Here is a 20926-nt window from a genome sequence, read left to right as displayed (position 1 = left end):
GAATGTGTATTGTGTATTGTTTTTCATATGTTTAAGTGGAATCTTATTGTAGACTGAATACATGTCACTGATTTGTACTTCCATTTTGCTCTTGTACCTACTAATGAAAAAAGGAAAGCATACTCTTGAGGCAGCCGACGTGGCTCTGAGCCTCCACACCATATGCTGAGCTCCCTGAGCATATGCCGCAACATTTTTAGGCTTCCCGTTGTTACAGCTTGTGAGACTACCTAATCTGAGTTTGAGGTTTGGCATTTCCAACAAGGAACCTGTGACGAAGCCTGTAGCACTCGAACTCGACTGGCTTTCAAGTAATATCTGTAAAAAGAGGGAAGAGGGAGCTGCAAGTATCTGGTCAATAAACTGCCTCAGCTTTTCCATTATTTTCAACACTAATGTCTATTGAGGGAATGGAAACTGCAGTGAGGAAAGTAGCAGTGCATTAAAGTGGAAGAGATGCAAAACCAAAAACATTATAATTGAAAAATGGATTCTATACAAAAGAGAGAGGAGTCACTCATTTTCCAAGCCATCGCACTTCAAGTGATCTAAAAAAAAAAAAAAGTAAAATATTAACTGCTAACAGCATTTAAAATAAACCACATGATGTGATGCTTTAGTGGAGATAGTCCAGATAATGACCATGACACCGAGCTAATATTAATTCATTTGATTAGCAATTAGTAATTCTTCTCCCTTGTCAGCTATAGTAATCAGCGGATTAGCAGTGTGTGTGGTGAGTTTGGAAGCGCTGGGAAGCTATTAGTCGGCGTGGAAGCTCCATGTCAGCCTACTCGAAAATAAATTGGATCCGAAGGATTTACAGCATACCTGATTGCAGTAGCCTGGAGGTAATAAGATCCTTTTAAAATGAGATTGCCTTTGGGTGGGGGCATTGCCGTCGGGCCTAACCTCTGTCCCCATCCCGTACTCAGCCCTAACAGCACTGCAGACGCCTTTAGTCGTGCTCTCGCTTGCACTTCACAGCTGGAATAAACACACCTGCCTATCACAGACCCCAGAGAGTCCCAAACTAGACAACTTTCATTCAGCCAGCCTGCTGTAAATTCGGCAGCAGTCATATCGGCGCCTGGCAGAGGCTGTGGCTCAGCTAATCTTCGGAAGCTTTAAACAATGTGTTTGTCAGAGGCAGTGTCTGCCAAGCCCTTTAGCTAAGCCGGCGAATGATCCCCAGCAATGCTCGCCTCTCTCCTCTGCTGTTCTGCAACCAGATGTTGATGGAAGAAATGCCTAGGGAGATGCAACAATGCAGTGAGTGCTTGAAGCAGATGAGCTGCTGTAAAGGAACCTCATTCTTTTATCTCTTAACATCGCTAGCTGTGTGGCTCTACGGCTGCCAGCATTGTTCCAGATTGCGTTCATGGTCTCCTGAGACTCAATCACAGCACTGTGAACTGGTCAGCCTAGGTCCACTGACATTTAGCACATTCTTGGTATAACTTTGGTGGTCCTTTTAGTTTTAAACCCGTTCCATCATCAGGTCAAAATGTTCTGAGTTGCTTGTGTGCTAACTAGCAAATGTTAGCATGTGTTAAACCTGTCTAATATCAGCACTTTAGCTTTGTTAAGTCAGCAGGGCCATGCTATATTTAGCTCACAGAACAAAAAAAACAGGATTGTGCCTAAATAAAACCAGTGCAGAGGCTGCTTCTTTCAACATTTATGTACATGTTGTGGTTTTAATTAGAGTGTTGTCCCTTCTTGAACGTCGAGCACATGTTTTGGGGTTTTTTTTCCTACGAGAGAGGCAGCAGGGTGGGAGGCTGCAGATGAGGTACCGGCGCCATCAGATAAATCAGACAGGCAGAATCGGGAGGAGAGGAAGGTTATGGTGTAAATTTCCCAGCGTGTGAAAGCATTGCCTCCCACACTTGACATGGTTAATCACGTTGCTCTCGCTGACGTCCATAAATAGCCCCACATTAGTCAGTTCACATCGCCTCGGCGTTCTGCGTGAATGACACTGCAGTGACTCCATGACAAAAAATTAGCAGCGCTTATGTGCACGTCTTAATGCTCTGAAGCCATTAGACTTACTACTACTTACTACAACTAACGAATGCTGTTGTGCTGTGTTCACCCTCCATGAGAGCAATAAAAACACGATGGAAGTGTGTCTCCTGCTGAGGAGTCCTCTGCAGAATATTCATCATTGTTTAGGATCATGACAGCATGTATTATGGAAAATATTGAAAAAAATAAATTGAAATCCCATCAGAGCATGGGTCAACACTATTTGTCATGCTAGCAGACTTTGTTCCTAGCTTTCTCATATTTCTATTTAGTCCGTTGCCCTGCAAAGGAAAAACACCTCAACTGCTGCACTGGTTAAAAAATAATTAACCTGCATCTATCTCGCATCTAACTACAAACTACGTTCCTTGATGAAGACTTTAAAATGTGCACTAACTGCAAAACTAAACTAAGAAGCGAAGGCCCAGTATTTGCATTTGTTGGTGTTGTTGCTAAAACTGCTAAATGTAGCTAGCTCAGCACAAATCATACGCTTAAATGAGTTAAATGGGAACGTTGTTTTAAAAAACAGAAACAAACCTCATCAAGCACAGTAGCCCTTAATTCATATCAGCTGTAGATTGTAAAAACAATAAGCAAACTAAAGTTCATTTTCTTAAACTAAAGGAGAGAAGACATTCTGTTGGTAGATACAGTTTAGGTAGGTACAGTTTCTCTCAGCAATAGCCTGTATAACAATGATCAAAATGCAAAGTGCAGTAAATCCATTATTTTGGTACTACAGTAATACAGTGATAATCTTTAGTGCACATAAAAATGCATAAAAATGAATTATACCATATCTATGTGATTTACCTTTAGCAGTTTAACTTCAAAACGTTAAACCAACTCTCAGCTTTAATGCTTCTTGCACAAGGGGAACACAGATAACTACAGAGACATACCATAAAATATCCTCCACTCCATCAGTGGATACAGGAATATGGTATAACCTTGCTGAAAGTATTTTTTAAATGGTCATAATATTGTTTTTAGTATCTATAAGGATCTATACATCATGTTACTGATCAATGAACTGAGTGGGAAGCCGGAATCAAACACAAATACCACAACGATGAAGCCTCAAACCTTTTTAACTAATATTGAACTAGTGGAAAGCAGCATAATTTGCAGCTGAGGCCTTTGTACTTCCTTTTATTGATTTTAGACTAATCTTTAAGTGATCTTATTTGTCAGTTTTCACCAGGGATTTATGTAAATCAGATGTCGGTGCTGAGGTGCGGTGGGCAGCGGCTGCGCAAATGTCAAATAGATATTGCCTGTTTGAGCTGAGATTTAACATCCTCTTCTCCTGCTCTCCTCTAAGAGACGCCCCCTGGGAGGTCTGAAAAAGAAAATAATAAGTAAGAGGAGCTCTAATTGTTTCATACCCAGCCAGTCTGTATGAACCCTTCCTACTTCAGAGCCACTAAAACCCCCAAAGTGGGCACGTTCATTAAAAATGTTCCCACACAAAAGGCGTCTTAAACTCTGAGTTGACATCCTGACACGCAGCTTCAAGCAGGCAAGCATGCAGTATTTCTTATCCAATGAGAGCAGCAGGGCTTTGAATATTATATGTCAGAGCGTTTCCTGACTACATGTATTACAATAAAGCTTTGTACACTGTTTTATCCGTCCTCTGCAGTACATTAAGGCTCTGGAAACCTGTTTTCTCTGCTGCCTTCTTATTCTGCTGCATCAACACCAGAGTCTGATGAAGTTTGAATATTTTAAGCAATTTCACTTGAGAGATTTCTTTCTGTTCTGTTACTGAGTGTGCTTTTTTTGCAGGTTCAAATTGGGCCGGGCTCTGACAGATTAAAGCTAATGTCACTTACTAACAATCCCACAATGCAATAAAAATCAGTCACCGGTATAACTGACATTTGAATTTACTGATCAATAGAGAGTTGGGACTCAAGAGGATTTATTCTCCATTTTACAGCAGCTCCTTTTTTCATTTTCCCATAGAACACCACTATAGGACATGTGAAACAACAAACAAGATTGTTTTTTTATCTTTGTGTTGTGAATTTGGGATCCCTGAAGGTTTGATCGCAGGCAAGGCAAAGTCTATAATAATAAGGGCAGGGACATGAGGGAGCGACTACTGCACCTGCATAAAGGGCAACACAACACAGAAGCAAGCCAAATCATGCCTATCATTATTCTGAATTTATTCATTCAGTTTGTTAAAGGCTTCTTATATCAAATGCATTTTGGCACCATGCTGATTTTGAGAGAAGGAAAAAAAGATTTTACCTACAAAAATGTGAATTCCTGCAGCTTTAATTATAACTCTGTGGGTATGCCTTTGGTATGCCATAACCTGATGCGCGTACCCCCTCAACTACACTATAACAACACTTTTCAGTGATGCAGACCACAACAGCTGTGACTGTTCCTTAAATGCATTTTGTTTTGTCGTCTAGGTCTCTCAGTGGTAAGACAAGACAAGGACAGAAAATTCATCTTCCTTCTTCCACAGCTGGTCAAGCGGTCATGCATACCAACTCCTCAACAGTAAGCTCCAACTCCAACATGACCCCCACCCCCCATTTCAACACAGAGGAAGAGAAATCACATTGTGACTCAGACCAGTGCAACAGGCCACTTGCCTTGCCTACAGTGTAGGCCTTATGTAGATTTGACACCTAGGTTAAACCTCACCCTGCTCAGTTTGTGCTGCAGACTGGCTCGTTCTGGTTTAAAAGTTAATGCTGAATAACATGTCAATAGTAAAGTAAAACAAGAAAGTTAACTGTGAGTAATAACTGTACTGTTGAGTAATATCAGCCACACAGCCTTAAAAGTTGCAAAGACTAGCACCAAGGATCCTTTGAGTATTTCCCTGAGTAACGGTTTTTAAATTTCTGATAATATTTTTTTTTCTTCTTTTTTTTTTTTTCCTGCAAGTAGAACAGAGAGTTCTTTCTTTTGTGCAGTTGTTCTCTATCGGAGTTTGGGAGTTTTAGTACTCTGCAGTATCTGTCAGAACTTGGACTTGTTCCCTCTGTTTTAGTGCTTTTGCACCTACTGAACCAGCATATTGCACACTGTGTGGTATATTTACTTTAATCAGCACAGTACAGCTCCCGTCCTCATATCTCTTTTCTTCTCTTCATGCACAATTCTGGGATTCTCTTGGCATTTGGTAATATCTATAATACAGTAAATCTTTCAAAATGCAATTACCCGCTTACCTCTGAAAGCATAATATACTATGGATTTCCCCATTATCCTGAATGTGTGTCCCCGTGACTGTTAAAAAGACTGAACTCTTTCGTTTTATTTCAAGTTTAGTGTTTCATCATTGGCATACAGTAACAATTACTCTGGGATTTTAAAGTCTCTCAGAGTTAACTCAGTACACCTCCCTGAGGACAACTCAACTGATTTGACTTCTTTGTTAAAATTTCAAGCAGCAAATATTTACACAACTACCGAAATGCATGAATCAGAGATCTCCGCGGAGAGGCTCCCCAGAAGGAGGAGCGGAAAATGAAAGAGCAGATAGGCATGAGGGGATAAACTTCCATCCTTCCCTCCATATTTTGACTGAATGGGGTCCAAATCTCACTGACACTATGAAGGCAACAATGATCTGATAATAGCAACGGAGAAAGGAGAGGAAGTGACAGACAAAACAAGAGGAGAGATCTGGAAATGAGCTTAAACGGCCCCAGTGTTACATAAGGAGGAAATAGGTCAGTGGAAGTGGAATCAGTAGTGGGAATCTTTCCTCAGAGCGTGCACACAGAAATATCCAAAAGAAGCAGAATTATTCCCAAAGCAGAATTACGAATTCATGAACCTCGTGGTTGTTTTGACGAAGCAGAACAGAGTGACTGACTGAAGTATTGTACAGTTAAATCACACCACATGACTGTGAGCGAGAACACAGCCGGGAGCACGGAGCAGAACTTTAATTGCATTTAATATTCAAATGTAGTCACATCAGTGTTCTCCAGCCAAACTATGACAGAAAATTACTGATCTGTTCCACAACTTGCTTTGTTTTTTCCATTGGGCATTGGATAATTGTGCATTTTTTTTTATCTTCTAGTTTTATAGAAGACAAATTCAAGCATCTAGAAATATATCTGCGATGGTACAGTCAAGTGCGGATGTGCTGCGAATGTCGAATTACACCCTTGAAGTTTGCCTGAGACAGCGCTCCTCCTTGTCTTGTGCTCGCGACGCAAACTGTTGAAGTGCTCTGCCTCAGCAGGAGAAGAAAGGGCAAATTTACATTTCAATTTAGCAGCTGGTAATTAATCCAGAGAGCCGTTAAGTCTGACTCAAGTTAATTGTAGATTAAAAATAAAAGCGTGCCCCTCATTCTAGTCCTCAACACAAAACGTCCTCGCCACACTTTTGTTAGTTCAGTAATCGCCAGCTCTGAGGTCACATCGGCGGCAGGAGGAAGCAAGTTTTGAGCCACCGGATAGCAACTGTTCAGAATAAATCCTCCAATCGTTTGTCTTGATGAGGACTGCACTTCATGCTGGTTGATTAGAATTTATTTGTTTATTTATGAGGCTGATGGGGGGGGGGGGGGGTTAATAAACTAATGTTCATGATGATAATTCCTTCAAACACAGTGTGATGTGTCATTAAACAGAAACTTGTTTGTGCTGTCATGTCACCAACACGGCTGTCAAACTACTGAATAGTAATAGCAATAGTAAAATTCAAACTTTTTTTTAAATTATTTTGCACATTAGCTGATTTTATTCATTGACTCATTGACTCAGCTTTTATTCTCCGTTGAGAAACTTTGCTTCAGTAGTTTCTCACATTTCATTTTCAGGGGCATTTTCCTTGTACTTGTAAATATTTTATATCACCACAAAACTAATTAATGATTGGTGGAGAATATCAAGAATTAGCCAGAGTTTGGAACCATCATTTAAATCAAACAATTTATTATATCCACAGCAAAGATAACGGTCCTTGTGTGAAACATTAGTCGTGAAAGTTAAGTCCCTGTCCCGGAGAGCAGCATTTTTGTGTCTTTATTTGTTTGTTTGTGTTCTTGCCGATGTTGGAAGTTAACGGTTTCTTTGTGCTTGTCCATTGACTGAAGACTAAGAGTCACCAGCTAGATGCTCTGTGAGGCGTTTAGGCCCAACAGTGCCGATGAGCTAAACACATGTCAGAAGGCTTAACATTTGTTCAGCAGCACTTTACCCATGTGATTGTGTGCCTCACCCTCACTAGTCTCATTTGTGCCTTATTATCCCAGCTATTTGTATATTTAGTCTGTGTCCTCTCCCTGTCTCATTGTCAGTTGTCGACCAGATTGAGAGCAAACCTTTGATATTTCGTTCAGTAGGAAAACATCAGTGCCTCACGTGGACTCTTAATGTGATTATTTCTCTCTGGTTGGAATAAATACATACGTTCTGAGCATGGTTGGCCCAAATGTGGTAAACATCAGGCGACGTGATGAACTTCTTGGAGGAACAGAAACATGGCGAGTGTTTGAATGAATGTCCATCTTGATCATCTTCGTCTATTGAATGAATTATTTATAAAGTTATTTCAGGCAAAACATTATGACCTATCCTAATATTGTGTCGGACTCCCTTGTGCCTCCAAAACAGTTGTGATTCATCAGAGAATGGACATGGGCCTTCTGAGGGTGTCCTGTGGTGTCTGGAAACACACAGTGTTGTTAGTGGAGGCCTTTGAGTCCTATGGGGCATCAAGGAGTGCAATTGCTATGGGGTGGGGGTGCCTGGTCTGGTCTAGGTGGGTGGTACATGTCTAAGTAACATCCACATGAATGCCAGGTCCAAACGTTTCCCAGTAAAACATAGAACTGAAGATGGTCAATGTTATTTACTTGTCCTGTCCGTGGTCATAATGTTGTGGCTGATCGGCATATAATTTGTCATATCATTTTATTTCTTATTCCCATGTATTTTTATTGGGAATTTACAATACAAACATACAAACATAATTACAGAACACGTAAACAGAGACAACAGAAACAGTACGTGACAGGTTGACAAAAAAAACAAAAAAAAAAAACACCCCCCACCCCCTGGAGAAGACCTGCATGGAAAATATCACGAGAGCCATGCTATGCATAGGAGACCGAATGTTAAGCTAGGTTCGTATTAGCAAGGTACTGTATAAGAGGTTGCCAAGTTGCGTCAAAATGTTGGAGTCTGTCTTTCAGAACATACCTTATTCTTTCCAGATGGAGTGTATTAGTTAATTCCTCCAGCCACATCTTAGATGTTTGTACGTTTACACTCTTCCATAACATAAGAATCATTTTTTTTCGCTATTATAAGACCATATGAAATAAAACATTGTTGTGCTTTGTTTAATTTGTTAAAGGTTTCAGAATATCATTTTATTTCAACGTGTAAACAGTTTCTGATTCATTTATGATTTATGGATTTAAATTAAGCACGTAACCATCTCAGTTGTTGTTTTCGAGTGTCTTCCCGCAGAACACTAAAGTGTAATAGCACGTCACAGGCGTCCACCGCCGATCCTGCTGCTAAATGACTCTCTGTGGCTTTCCACTAACTGTCCAGTTTCACCAGACAGACTTCTATTAAAAACCAGCAGCTGGAAAATGAGCAGTCAGAGTGAAGGAGCCCAAGTGAGACATTAATGGTCAGGGCGGAAGGGATGAATGGTTTGCAATTTTCTCCCCCCACACATGCACAAGCAAGTACAAACACGTAGCACGCATAAAGACGTACCTTGTGTTTCAATCAGTTGAACCACAGAGAATAGACAAAAACAACCTTTAAAGAGATATCCAGCACACAGAGGGGGAAGGAGATAGCTAACAAACTCAGAGATGTGTTTTGGCAGCTGTGTTACTGCAGATGATTTAGATATCAGAACACTCAGTTCCCATTAGCTTTACTGATGTTGTCTAATACTAACAGAGATGCAGAGTTGCTCAAATGTCACAAAGGGAGTGTAAGAAAATTATTAGAGAGAGGACAGTCAGGAAAAGGGAAGGTTGTTATTAAAAGTCAGAAATATCTATATATCTATTTATCTATCTATCTATCTATCTATCTATATTAAGGAATAATATATAATATAAAGTCATTCCGTATCACAACACACAGATTTATTTCCCCTTTTGCGTCACGTAGCACTGATCTTTAATTTACTGACTGCCGTTTCATTTTTAACGCTGCACTCTCGGAACAGCTGTCTGCTTCTCGACCCTTGGACCAACAACCCAGCATCATGTCTTCACATCCAATTCATATTTAATACGAGTTTTGAAACCCCGTGGTGAGGCCGCAGAATCGCACAGCTCACATCCATCAACGCCCGCCACACAGCTGGCACCTCAGCCCACTCCTTTCACTCAGTGGCAGCAATAACTGTTTATTTAGTTGCTGTAGTGACTTAAAGAAAACCAAACGAACTTAAATAAGACACTGAGGTGGCGTGCGGGTGAACTTGTTCTGACGCGTCTTCTGGGATACACATATTCGGATTCTAAATCCATTTATTTTCAGTCACAAAAATTAAGTTCTCACCACGCTGAAAATAACAAAGCACTGTTCTAAATCCACATACTTAAAACATCAGCCATTCCGACGCTCTCCCAGTTGACACGGCCAAAAACTTTTTGCTTCCACACCAAACACACACACCTGATTTCCCCCACCTGTAACTCAGTTATATTCCCCCTAGGTGCAGTAACCCCCTAGGTAAAACCCCGAAACTGCACGTAGACCGATGAACACAGTGACCCAAACCAACGAGAAATACAAAATATATAATGGCTCCAACAGTTGTTCTCTGAGCTCCTACGTTATCAGCTGACATTAGGTGAGAGCTGAGGTGAAGAAAGGCAGATCACCATTAATGACAGGGTAATTTAGAGCTGCCACTCAACCTACTCTGCATACTACATAGTATGATGATATAAAATATTACTTTGAAGGCATTTTAATTTATTGATATGATTTCTTAAATTATTTTTTTCAAGTGGTGGGGAGATTCCAAAGAAAATGTTGTGGTCGCTGAATAATTCTGGACGTTATTGAAGCCCCATACCAAACATAACAAATATACAACAACAAGATTTGTTCGGTCCCCATGCCCTGCTGAATAATATTCATTCAGTCCCTTACTACAAAAATTGTGTCATGTACATGCCCATACTGTATTCAGTTCAAATATAATGACTTCAGGACACAGTTGTGTTGTTATCGTCTTACTGGAAGCAACTTTTTCACTAGCGAGCGATAAGCTAAAGCAGCTAATAAATCCAAACTTCCGGTTGCGACTTTGAAATGGCCTTTAGGTCTTTGATGACGTATGGTGTCCCTGCCCCAAATGATAAAGGATAATTCTAATTGGAGAATGGGAGCAAGGCCAGAAGAGGCTCGTGGTTTTTATCCTTTGCAGGGTAATATTTCTGTGGATTCGTCTGAGCTTGAGAAAGGTCATGCAGACTAAAGGAGGCTCTGAAAAGAACTGTAGAGTGAGAGGAGGACAAGGTTACTCTGAACTCTGATAGTTGAAAACCAACTGTCTTCATTCGGTGTTGAGGACATGAATAGTCATTGTTGCCAAACACCCATTTGACAAGATTAAGCACATTGATCTGTGAGGGAGTCTCTTTCTGAGCTTGCACATGAATGAAAATCAGTCCAGGCAGGGAGTTGAGAACTAAGAGAGAAGTAGAAAACAAGTCTCTGCTGGACATCTGCTGCCAAAAAGAATCACTGTCTAAAGAAGTTTCTGAAACAGCAGGTATTTTATTTAATTTATACTCCATCTGTAGCCTTTGTTCTGTTTCAGCACATTTAAACTACAGCAGATTAAGAGAATATCAAAGCCTCGGAGAGTATTCACTGGGGAAGCTGAACCAGCAATATTCCACCAACTTCATAGATCAGCACTGTGCGCAGCATTTAAAAGACTACAGCGGCTCTGGCCTACCAGACGGCATTTCAAATTAAAAACCCTGAGACCAGCGTGAGTTGTTTTCTCGGCCCTGGGATAAATGAGGCTGTCGGCGGTCAGTCTGTGTGACTCACTGGTTTACAGGCCGTTTGCAGAAACAGATGCTGCATCTCTCTCTCTCTCTCTCTCTCTCTCTCTCTCTCTCTCGAAGCACATGTGGAAAAAAAAACACCTTGGGGTAAACACAGCGTCTCCACAGCTCACACAGAGCAGGATGAAAAGATGTGATAGATTCATGGACGCTCCCTGAGGAGGCCACGGCTTTCCACTTGATGATGATAATACAGCAGCTGGATGTAAAAGCTTGGCATGCATTGCAGGATCCACAGCAGAGCACATCAAAGCCACATTGGACCACATTGTGAGAACGGGCATCTGACACAGTTACATATGTTTTCTGACTTTTTAACACTCTTAAAACACCACTAACAGTAACAATCCTAGAATTATTATCCATTTTACATAAATATGGGCGAACCCTTCATATTGTCACCCATCAAATTCCTGAGAAGCAGTTTTAAAACTCAATATGGGTACCCCGGCTGTCAGTATCCCAGCAGTACCTGACTCCTTCTAACTCCAAGCTAATTCAAAAATGTTCAAAGAGTTGAAGCATGGGTGAAGCTGAGATCCAACCCGAGAGACGCTGGGAGTCTAAGGGGGTTGACTCACGTTTGGAGCCAGCTCCAAGCGGCCATTGGAGGAAGGGGCTTCGTCTGTCGGCCCTGGAGGTTGCTGTTTAACAAGTTTCAGTTCATTTTAGCTTTACTCTTTAGGATTTACTCTCACTACTCTCATAGACAATGGTACAGTTTTGAGGGACTTATAATTTACCTGAGAACCTACATTTAATACTCCGCTACAGTTCAAAGGGCAAGACTGAACGTTTTACTTCATTGTAAACGTCCAGTGTACTTCTTATATTTTTAACTTAAAGATTTTACACTGAAAATATATGACAATCATATTCTTAAAGATCAAATCTGTTTTTTGGACATTTTCCCGTGAGACGTTTACAAAAATATGTGTATCAAGTTCATAAGATAAGAGCGAACTCCACTCAAAACACCTCATATATTATTTAATGAAATAACCAAAATCTCTGTTATGAAATGTTTCTTCTTTTCTCACCCGTTATTCATCTCACAAGCTTCACCAATTTATCTAACCCTATGGAGGGACCTCAAGTTGTGAGCCACTCTCCTAGTCTGACAGGAAAATGTTGCTTCCACATCGGTGCATTAATATCAACAATTCAATTAAAGTTATATGATTCATATGAGTTATATGAGTGCATTGTTCTGTAGAATAAGAATATTTACTTTGATACTTTATTTTGCTTGATTTATTTTGCTGATAACACTTCTGTGGTTTTAGTTATAGGTACGTATGTGTAAGTAATATGTTTGAATTCTTGACTTGAAGAATGAAGGTTCATTGCAACTAAAACATTTGTATCAGACCAGTATCAAACATTGGACACACAGCCAGAGACTACGCAATGAACATGGTGGAGCATTTAGCTGCTAAAGCAGATGTTCTGACTCTGACAAGACATTAGACCAGATTATATTTGACTGGAAAGTACAATATGTATGAACAAACGAAGAAGCAAATACCCTTTGTAGACCAAACCCTAAAATCAGTTCGGCACACACTATAAATAATACAATCTAGCACCTAAATTCAGAAGTTAATAATTTTAATTAGTTTATTGACGAAGATGAAGGATTGCACACCACCTGAATAAAGCCTGTTATAAACCTTATGTCTTGAAAACTGAAAGGCAGTATTTATTCAGTATTTATAAGCACAGATCACTGAACTGTATTTCATATTCATCTGAAAATGTTGCAACTCTGTTTCGTAATCTAATTTATATGCTGATATAAATGGTTATAACATTTTGTTTGGACCTCATGTTTTTTATATGATGATGAGTTCTTTTATGTCTAAAGGAATAGTTTGACATTTCGACCCCTCTCTGGCGAAGAGTTTGATGATAAGATCAATACCACTTTAATATCAGTCCATTAAATAAGTACCTTCAGCAGCCAGCTGACTTAGCTTAGCATAAAGAGGGTAAAGGGGTAAGCATGTACCTTCCCATTGTCCAAAGCACAAGCAATCCTTATAAACATCTTGGTTGCTCACTAATTAACACGTTCTGCTGCTTTCTTGGCAATGTTGCAGTAACTACAGGTCACTGCAACAGACCAAGAATAAGTTCCAGCAGAATCTTCAGAGCTGTTTGCACAGGATGAGATCAGTGATGGGGTGACAAGCGACTATGTTGTTGATATCCAGTGAGCTGTAGCAATGGAAGACGAAGTAAAGTCAAGTACCAAGTCAATATAATCTCAACTTTGATGCAGCAAGATTGAAGTGACCATGAAGCGACTGATACAGATGACTGACAAAAGTTCCCCACCATGCTGATAGTGGACTTGCTGAGTATGAATTCAGATGGAGTAGTGGTGTTGTTGTCTGCCTTGTATTTTCTTCTCTGTGTGGAGTTTGCATTCACAATGGTGAATGGCGAATTCACATGCACACCTATGGCGTGTTAGCCCTGCGATAGACTGGCGACCTGTTGAGGGTGTCCGATGGCAGCTGGGATAGGCTCCAGCCGTGAATGAAAGCAAGAAGAGCCGGTACAGGGTGAGCCATAATGTACTGCTTAGATCTTAAACATGAAAAGACCAAACAATGAATTGAAAGAAAAAAAAATTACTGTTGAAATGTAGGAAAGGTCTGTCCAATAAAAAGCAGTACTATTATGTTCTGCTTGTTTCACTCTGGAACATTTAGGGTGGGAACAGCTCTACCCTGCCGAGTAACCAGAGCTGTCAAATGTAAAGCAAGTCATTTATATGTCGACAGGGTTTTCCCCACTGTGGAATAAATTAAAGGATTATCTGATTTTATCTTATAACACACTAAGGTTTTTGTGTAAATTAAGTCCCAAAGCTAGGCTAAGCTAAATGGCTGCTAGCTGTAGGTTCATATGTATTCTGTCTCATGTAGAAAATCCCAAGAAAGTGTCAAAGAATCCAATAAAAGTGTTTCTTTAAGTCAGAACAGATAACAGATTAACGATTCGCCGCACTTCTTGCTCTAACAGTCAGTAAGGACCCAGTTTATCTCACTGTAACTGTCCAATTGCTGCTTTAATCTCAGTTTAATCCAATGTACTCCATTCTCACGTCTCCAGTCTTGTGAGTCTTCCCTTTTCAAGGACAACCATGTGAAGTCCACTTCAAAGAACAATTAGAGCAAACATACTGTAAGCTGACACAGATGGTGGTTTAAGAGCAGGGATGTCAGCTTGTTGTGGCAAAGCCTTGTTAATCCTAATTAGTGATCTTCACTAATGAAGCCATTAGCCCTGTTGTGTAGCCAGAGGCACGCAGAGCTGCTCCTGCTGCTACAGATGCTCCTGTTTTCATCCTGTTTTAGCCGCACAAGTGTCCTCTTATAGATAATCAAACCTCGCTCCAAGTACTTTAAATTGGCAAATAATTCTTGAACTGTTTATGGGCGCATTCAGTTTTATTTTTGTCGTGAGTGTTGAACCGCAACAACATTTCAGCTGATTAAATTTCACACGCGACCAGCGCAGCCCTTTCAAAACGGCCACAAATTGACTCTTTTTTAGCTGGATCTTACAAAGACGCTTGTTCAAGCTTGTGAGAAAGGGTGACAGCTGGCCTGAAGGCTGAAAACTTGCGTGCAATTAATCTATAGAGAACCCAAAATGCTAATGAATAGAAGGCTATCTTGGCAGTGAATCTGCCCATACTGCATGAAAGTCACTGAATGAATTATTTGGTTATCAAGCATCGTCGTGAAGTGGCCAGGCGTGCTGCTAAATCAAAGAGACGCCACAAAGTCAGATCAAGTCATCAGTAAATTATTAAATGCCCTTTATATAACCCTGTCATTTATGATGTTCCCACTGCTCTTCTATAAAAAGCATAAAAAATACTTGTTCGTGTCCCAAAAAAAAGAAGCGTAACTACTATTTGGGCACTGTAAATGGAGCTAAAAAATAAAAAATAAAAAAACATGACAAGGACAGTATTTTAAAATATTTTACTCGAGAAAACCAACACTGGCAGATGTGAAATACAGGAAATTAAAGATTGAATGCAATGAGTAACTAAAACACACATTATTCAAGCTCACTTTGAACTCACCGGGCAAGCATAAAAAATATATTAGAAAAAGAAACATTCAATTGTTTATTTATATACTGAAACCAGATCACCCCAACCCAGTCTGACAACGCCTCACCACTATTTTCATGATCAGCTCTCACAAGCAGTACATTGACTCCAGTACCTGTCTTGCCCAGATTGCTCTCTTCCTGCCCTGGTGCTCTGAGAAACTCTGTCAAATAGCGCCTGTGCATCGCCCCGGGGCTCCTCGCAACACCTGTCTGTGTTTGGAAATGGCCAAGCAGTATCACAGATCTCTTTAGATTAGACCAGTGTACTCCAATATTCAATCAGCCCCTCTTTATCCTTATTGATTTCCACCTCTCCTTCAGTAATCACTGGCTGCCAGCGAAGTGGGGGATGACAGCAGTTCCTACATTCTGCATACGGATGAGATGTAATCTGGCTGCCATCTCCGGCTGGAAGTGGTATATAGCGGCTGAGGGGGCACGGGTGCGGAAATGACTCGGCCTGTTCGATCATTGTTCTCTCTTGAGACAAGTCTGGGGAGGTAAAAGATTTTGCTTGCGAACACAGAAGGTGGAGGCTGTCCCTTTATTGAGAACTATCCGCTGGGAATACAGAGCTTCAAGGCGACAGTCTCTGACCTCTTGGTGTCTGCGGCCCTGCTTCATTTTCACAGTGACAGAGCTCATTTTGTAAAAGTTTCTGCTAGCCAGATCGCCCCTGACAGTGCAGATCAGCAGAGTTAGCTCTCAGCCTGGTCATCTACAGAGACTCGCATGATGAAAGCCGCTCAGGCTGTGATGTGACACAGCGTGTGCTCAGTGACATGGGATCGAATGTGTGTCTTTCCTGCGACATTAAAGGAGCCTGCTGAAGTAGCATCTCTGTGATGAGATCCACTCTACGTTCAGACTGTTTGCCAAGTACATTTACGATTCTGTCTGAGCGGTTCAACTTCAAAAAGAAATTCAGGGCTAATCCACAGTACACCCACCAATCACTGTCAAATCCTCCCTTGCTTCTGTTTTGACAACAGCTTTGGAGATTCTTCCCTGTCTCCCTCCTAGATTTGGATGGAAGCGTGATTATGGTCTCCTCTGAGTGGCAGAATGAGTTTTATACGACGGCGCTTCAGAGCACATGAAGATTAATTGCCCCACTTTGTCCTCTTGCTACCTTTGCCTCACACAATTTCAACTTGCCGCATAGATGTCAAAACAAAAGTCTCTCAGCACTGTTAACACCCCCCCTTTTCTCCCTCATTTTCCGCAGCATTGCCGCTGGTGTAATCAGTGTTGTCTAATCAAAACATTTCAGTAGCTGTCTGAACACTTAGCGCAGTGTATTATTCAGTCTGGATGGATGTTCTCTTCTTCTGTACAAGGTGGCGTGTACACTGGAGGTACACAACACACAGGCCTAGAGCAAGATGTACAAAAATGATGTCTCCTTTATAGTTTATTGTCATATAAAACCTCAGCTCAGAACCAGATCAAACAGGAGACGGTGCATGTGCATTTTTGAAGTGGAGGGACTGACAGCTATCCACATCTAAACACAGGAGGGCTCATGGCTAGTTTGAAATATTCTGTCAGCGCTGATGTGAGCGGATAGTTGACATTCTCCTTCCTCACACGTCCTCCACTTGCACCCAGAATGTTTCTCGCCATCTGACAGTAAGACGTAATACAAGCGAGACATGAGTGTTGCCTTGGCGAGTTTTAAATTAGCACAGTTGTTTACTTATAGTTATCTTTCAGTGTTTGGACCATAGACTGTATATAAATATGGACAATGCGTTCCCACATCCTTCCACTGGTAAAACTACAATGACCAAAGTTTGCGCAGTACGCCCTTATTTCTGCCAGACTTATTCGCATGTGCATTTAATTAATACTGCACTCTGCTCTACCTCCACCAATTATAAAGAAATGTTGGATTATACATTGTATTTTTTATCCTCATCTCATCAAGCTTTGACTTCTTGTCTTGGATTCCCTGGTTCCTGTAATGCAAAATAGAGAGAAAAACAAAAAAGAGACGGATGGGGAGGGTGGGGTTTGAGAACTGAGACAAACAGAAAGGGGAATGGGTGAAAACACACATTTGTGGCATGGGGCTTGGTTTTGTTCCTGAACTTAAGCTATACGCAATGAAAATGAACCTCATGTAAATAGGTAGTCTAATCATTGCTTTGGTTTTCAATAAAGCCAATCTGAATCCTTTCTACACGTGTTTGCCCTACATGGGGTAAACAACAAACGACAAGACAAGAAAGAAACATGGAGGTAGAAAAATAACCAGTTGTTCGAAAAGAACTTGTTTGAAAAGATGAACTAAGCTGATTGATGTGGGTGGCGCCCTTGAAAACCTTGTTCATTTTCTTCTACTGAAGGAAGACATGTTGAAATTCCTTCTTCTGTGATACTTACAGCAGATTGGCCTTAAGAGCTGTTATAAGGTGAGGCAAACTACTAGAAGTAATTTACTGACATCAGAACTTCACATAGAAGCAATACTTGAGTACATACCGTATATTTCATTCACTTTCTTTAGCGCAGCCATGACAATACACAAGTGATGTTTCCACAAGTAAATCTGTCTTGTTTTTAGTTGGTAAAGAGGTGGGGGAATGATGTCAGTGGGCTCTGATCTGAGGCTTTGGGGGGTTATCAGCCATGTATTCTCAACAGAACAAAGCACTGGCTCCCTTTGATGGCAACCCTAAGTTAGGAAACATGATTAAAGTGCTCTACTTTCAGCTAATCCTCTGAGGGGAAACTTGATAAATCTACAGAGCACTAAAAAGGACATGGAAGGGAGCAGAGTCATAAAAACTAAACAAAAAAAGTGTGAGGATGGAAGCAGCAGCTTTTCAAAGTCTGTCTTGTCAATTAGTCTTTACATGTTAAAAAGAAAATCAGAAGTGTTTTTTTGTTTGTTTGTTTTTTGCCTGTGTGCAAATAGTGAAATGTGTGTCAAACTGTGAATTTCCTCTGAGCTCTTTTGATTGTCAGGATTGAACATTTCTCTCTTCCTCCGTGGTAAACGTCTTTCATGGAAACAAAAGTGCCGTTATTTGCAATTATCATTTCAGTCCTTCTTCTCAGTGCGATAAGATAATTTATGTCACATTGGGGAAATCACTCTCTATTTTACGACCTCTCCACCATTTCAGGCCGTCTCAGTCTGACATTTCACATCGCACTGGAAGCTTCAGACTCTTTCTGTAATTGTTTCCTCTTCTTCTAAGTGAAGTAATTGTAGTATTGTAGCTGAACAGATGTGTTTTGTCTTAACATTTGTGAGATATGTAATAAAGATGATCTCCAACATCTGAATGGTAATAGACAACTAGATGATAGAGCTTCACCTGCACAAGGACCCTGTGCTCCAGAACTTTAAATCTGCTCACACACACACACACACACACACACACATCACAATGGCACAAAGGTTATATTTCCTGCTCTTGTCATCTGGTACCATATCCCTCACTCCATAAACGTCAGGACTTTTTAACATTCAGCTGCTATCTTGCAGGTGTGTACGGCCAAAACTGTCAGGATGCAACACTTGAGCAATTCGTCTCCATTTAGGCCCAAACTCCCTTCAATGGACAGAGGAAACAAATGGACCCATTTCAGACGTAATGGATTTCAGCTGTGACCGGTAGTAAAACCTGACTACATGCGATAAAATGACTCTTAAATTGGGGATTCCGTTTTCTACAACTTGAATCGACGACTTATTTTCTGTATTAGCTAATGGTTCACTTCGTCTCCGGATGTGAAGCTCCCCGAGACAATTGACTGTGAGTGCTGGAGAGTTGAGGTAGTCTTAACTCGAGTGGCTGATTCAGTCGCTCAGCCTACTCATTATCCTACGAATTTGTCCTCTTGTTCAAGACCAGCATCTATTTTTGGTGTCCAATTCAGTCATCAACAATGCTTTTACTATGAAAGGCAACCAAGAGAGAAAGCCTGACTGCACAGTAATGCTATTTTCTGCTGTCCCCTCTGTCCATTTCTCTTCACAAAACATAATTTCCAGAATATGGCAAAGATTATCCCCTCTAAAATGTGGGGGGAAAGAATCAGTCTTTGCCTTTGAGCCAATCCTTCCATCTTCTGCATATTTTACACATGGCCCAGATTCATGAAAAAAAAGCCTCCTGGCTAGAAGACTGTGAAAGAATTAAGAAGAGAAATTGTTAAAAAAAATAAAGTGCACACATCTCTGCAGGGCCAGAGAAAGAAAAGGAGGATGGATTAAGAAAAAGAGATTCGGAATTTGAGTGGCTCTTTGGTTTTGAGGAGAGGACTGCACAATAATCCGGTCACGTTTTCATCTCGGCTTCTGTCATGCCTCGAAGCTTCCTGGCATCCCACTGAACTCAAACAGTTGCCTGGCCTCCAAGACTCTGTGCCTCGGTCCGGGGACATTCAGGCAGCAAATGCTCTCTTCTTTCTGTCCTCAGTTTTCCTCTAATGAACCCTCGCTGGCAGAATAAAAACATATTCATTCATGTTGATTCCTAATCATTTCCTTTCAGAGGGATGATGCAACATTTACATGCGCAGACACAACACTCCAGACGAAGGGGTTATTATAATCAGAAAGGAGCTGAAGAGGAGGAAGTGCCAGCAGGGCTGCACCTCATCTGTTGTTCTCCTATTCCTCATGCTTTAATGATCAAATGCCCCCTGGTGGTTCAGATAAGTCATGTAAATTGTAAAGCCTCTGTCATCCTTTACAAGCAGCTACTTCTGCTTTTTGTTGTAACAGGCATCGGAAACTGTGGTGTTTTTTCCCCCTATCTATTAATAAAGCATTTATCATAAAGATTCCTTTTAGCAACATACATAACGTTCACATACATAAATCATACAGACTCCTGCCACCTGCTTGTTATAAAAAGGTATTTATTTCAAAGTGTACACCAATCAGGCATAACATTATGACCACCTTCCAAATATTGTGTAGGTGTCCCTTGTGCCTCCAAAACAGTTGTGACTCATCAGAGAATGGACATGGACCTTCTGAGGGTGTCCTGTTGTGTCTGGCAACAGAATGTTGTTAGTGGGGGCCTTTGGGTCCTATGGGTTGAGGAGAAGGGCCTCTGTGGATCAGGCTTGTTCCAGTGCATCCCACAGATACTTGATCAGTTTGGGATCTAGTGAATCTGGAGGCCAGGTCAACACCTTGTGTCATTTTTCATGTTGTTCCTAAACCGTTTTTGTGTGTGTGCATTTTGGGTACATGTCTAGGTAACATCCACATGAATGCCAGGTCCAAATGTTTCCCATCAGAGCACTGAATTGTCACAAGATGGACATTGTTATTTAGTTCTCCTGTCAGTGGTTTTAATGGTGTGGCTGATCGATGTATGTGCTAATTGGCTGTGGTCTTTGTGGTGTGTTCAAGTACAACGTTTTTGGTCCAGACACAGGCGACATGAGGCGATGCTTTCCTGTTCTCTTAACCATATCAGTTTAAGCTTGTAAACCTTTGATGGGGCTCATCCTCTGTTTAAGATTTCACAATTAAATGTAATCTGTAAAGCAACGTCTACTGGACTGATTCTGTACTTTAACTTGAATATGTATTTAAAGTAAGCACTTTTACATAAGTAAAGGATCTGAGTAGTTCTTCTATCAGTGTTTCAGTGTTGGCTTGCGTGTACATCGTCTCACCCTGGATACCCCAAATCTCTGCCCCAGGCTTTGAAG

The sequence above is a fragment of the Chelon labrosus genome, assembly GCF_963514085.1.
Source record: "Chelon labrosus genome assembly, chromosome: 10".
Taxonomy (NCBI): domain Eukaryota; kingdom Metazoa; phylum Chordata; class Actinopteri; order Mugiliformes; family Mugilidae; genus Chelon; species Chelon labrosus.
Note: the sequence above shows the minus strand (reverse complement) of the source record.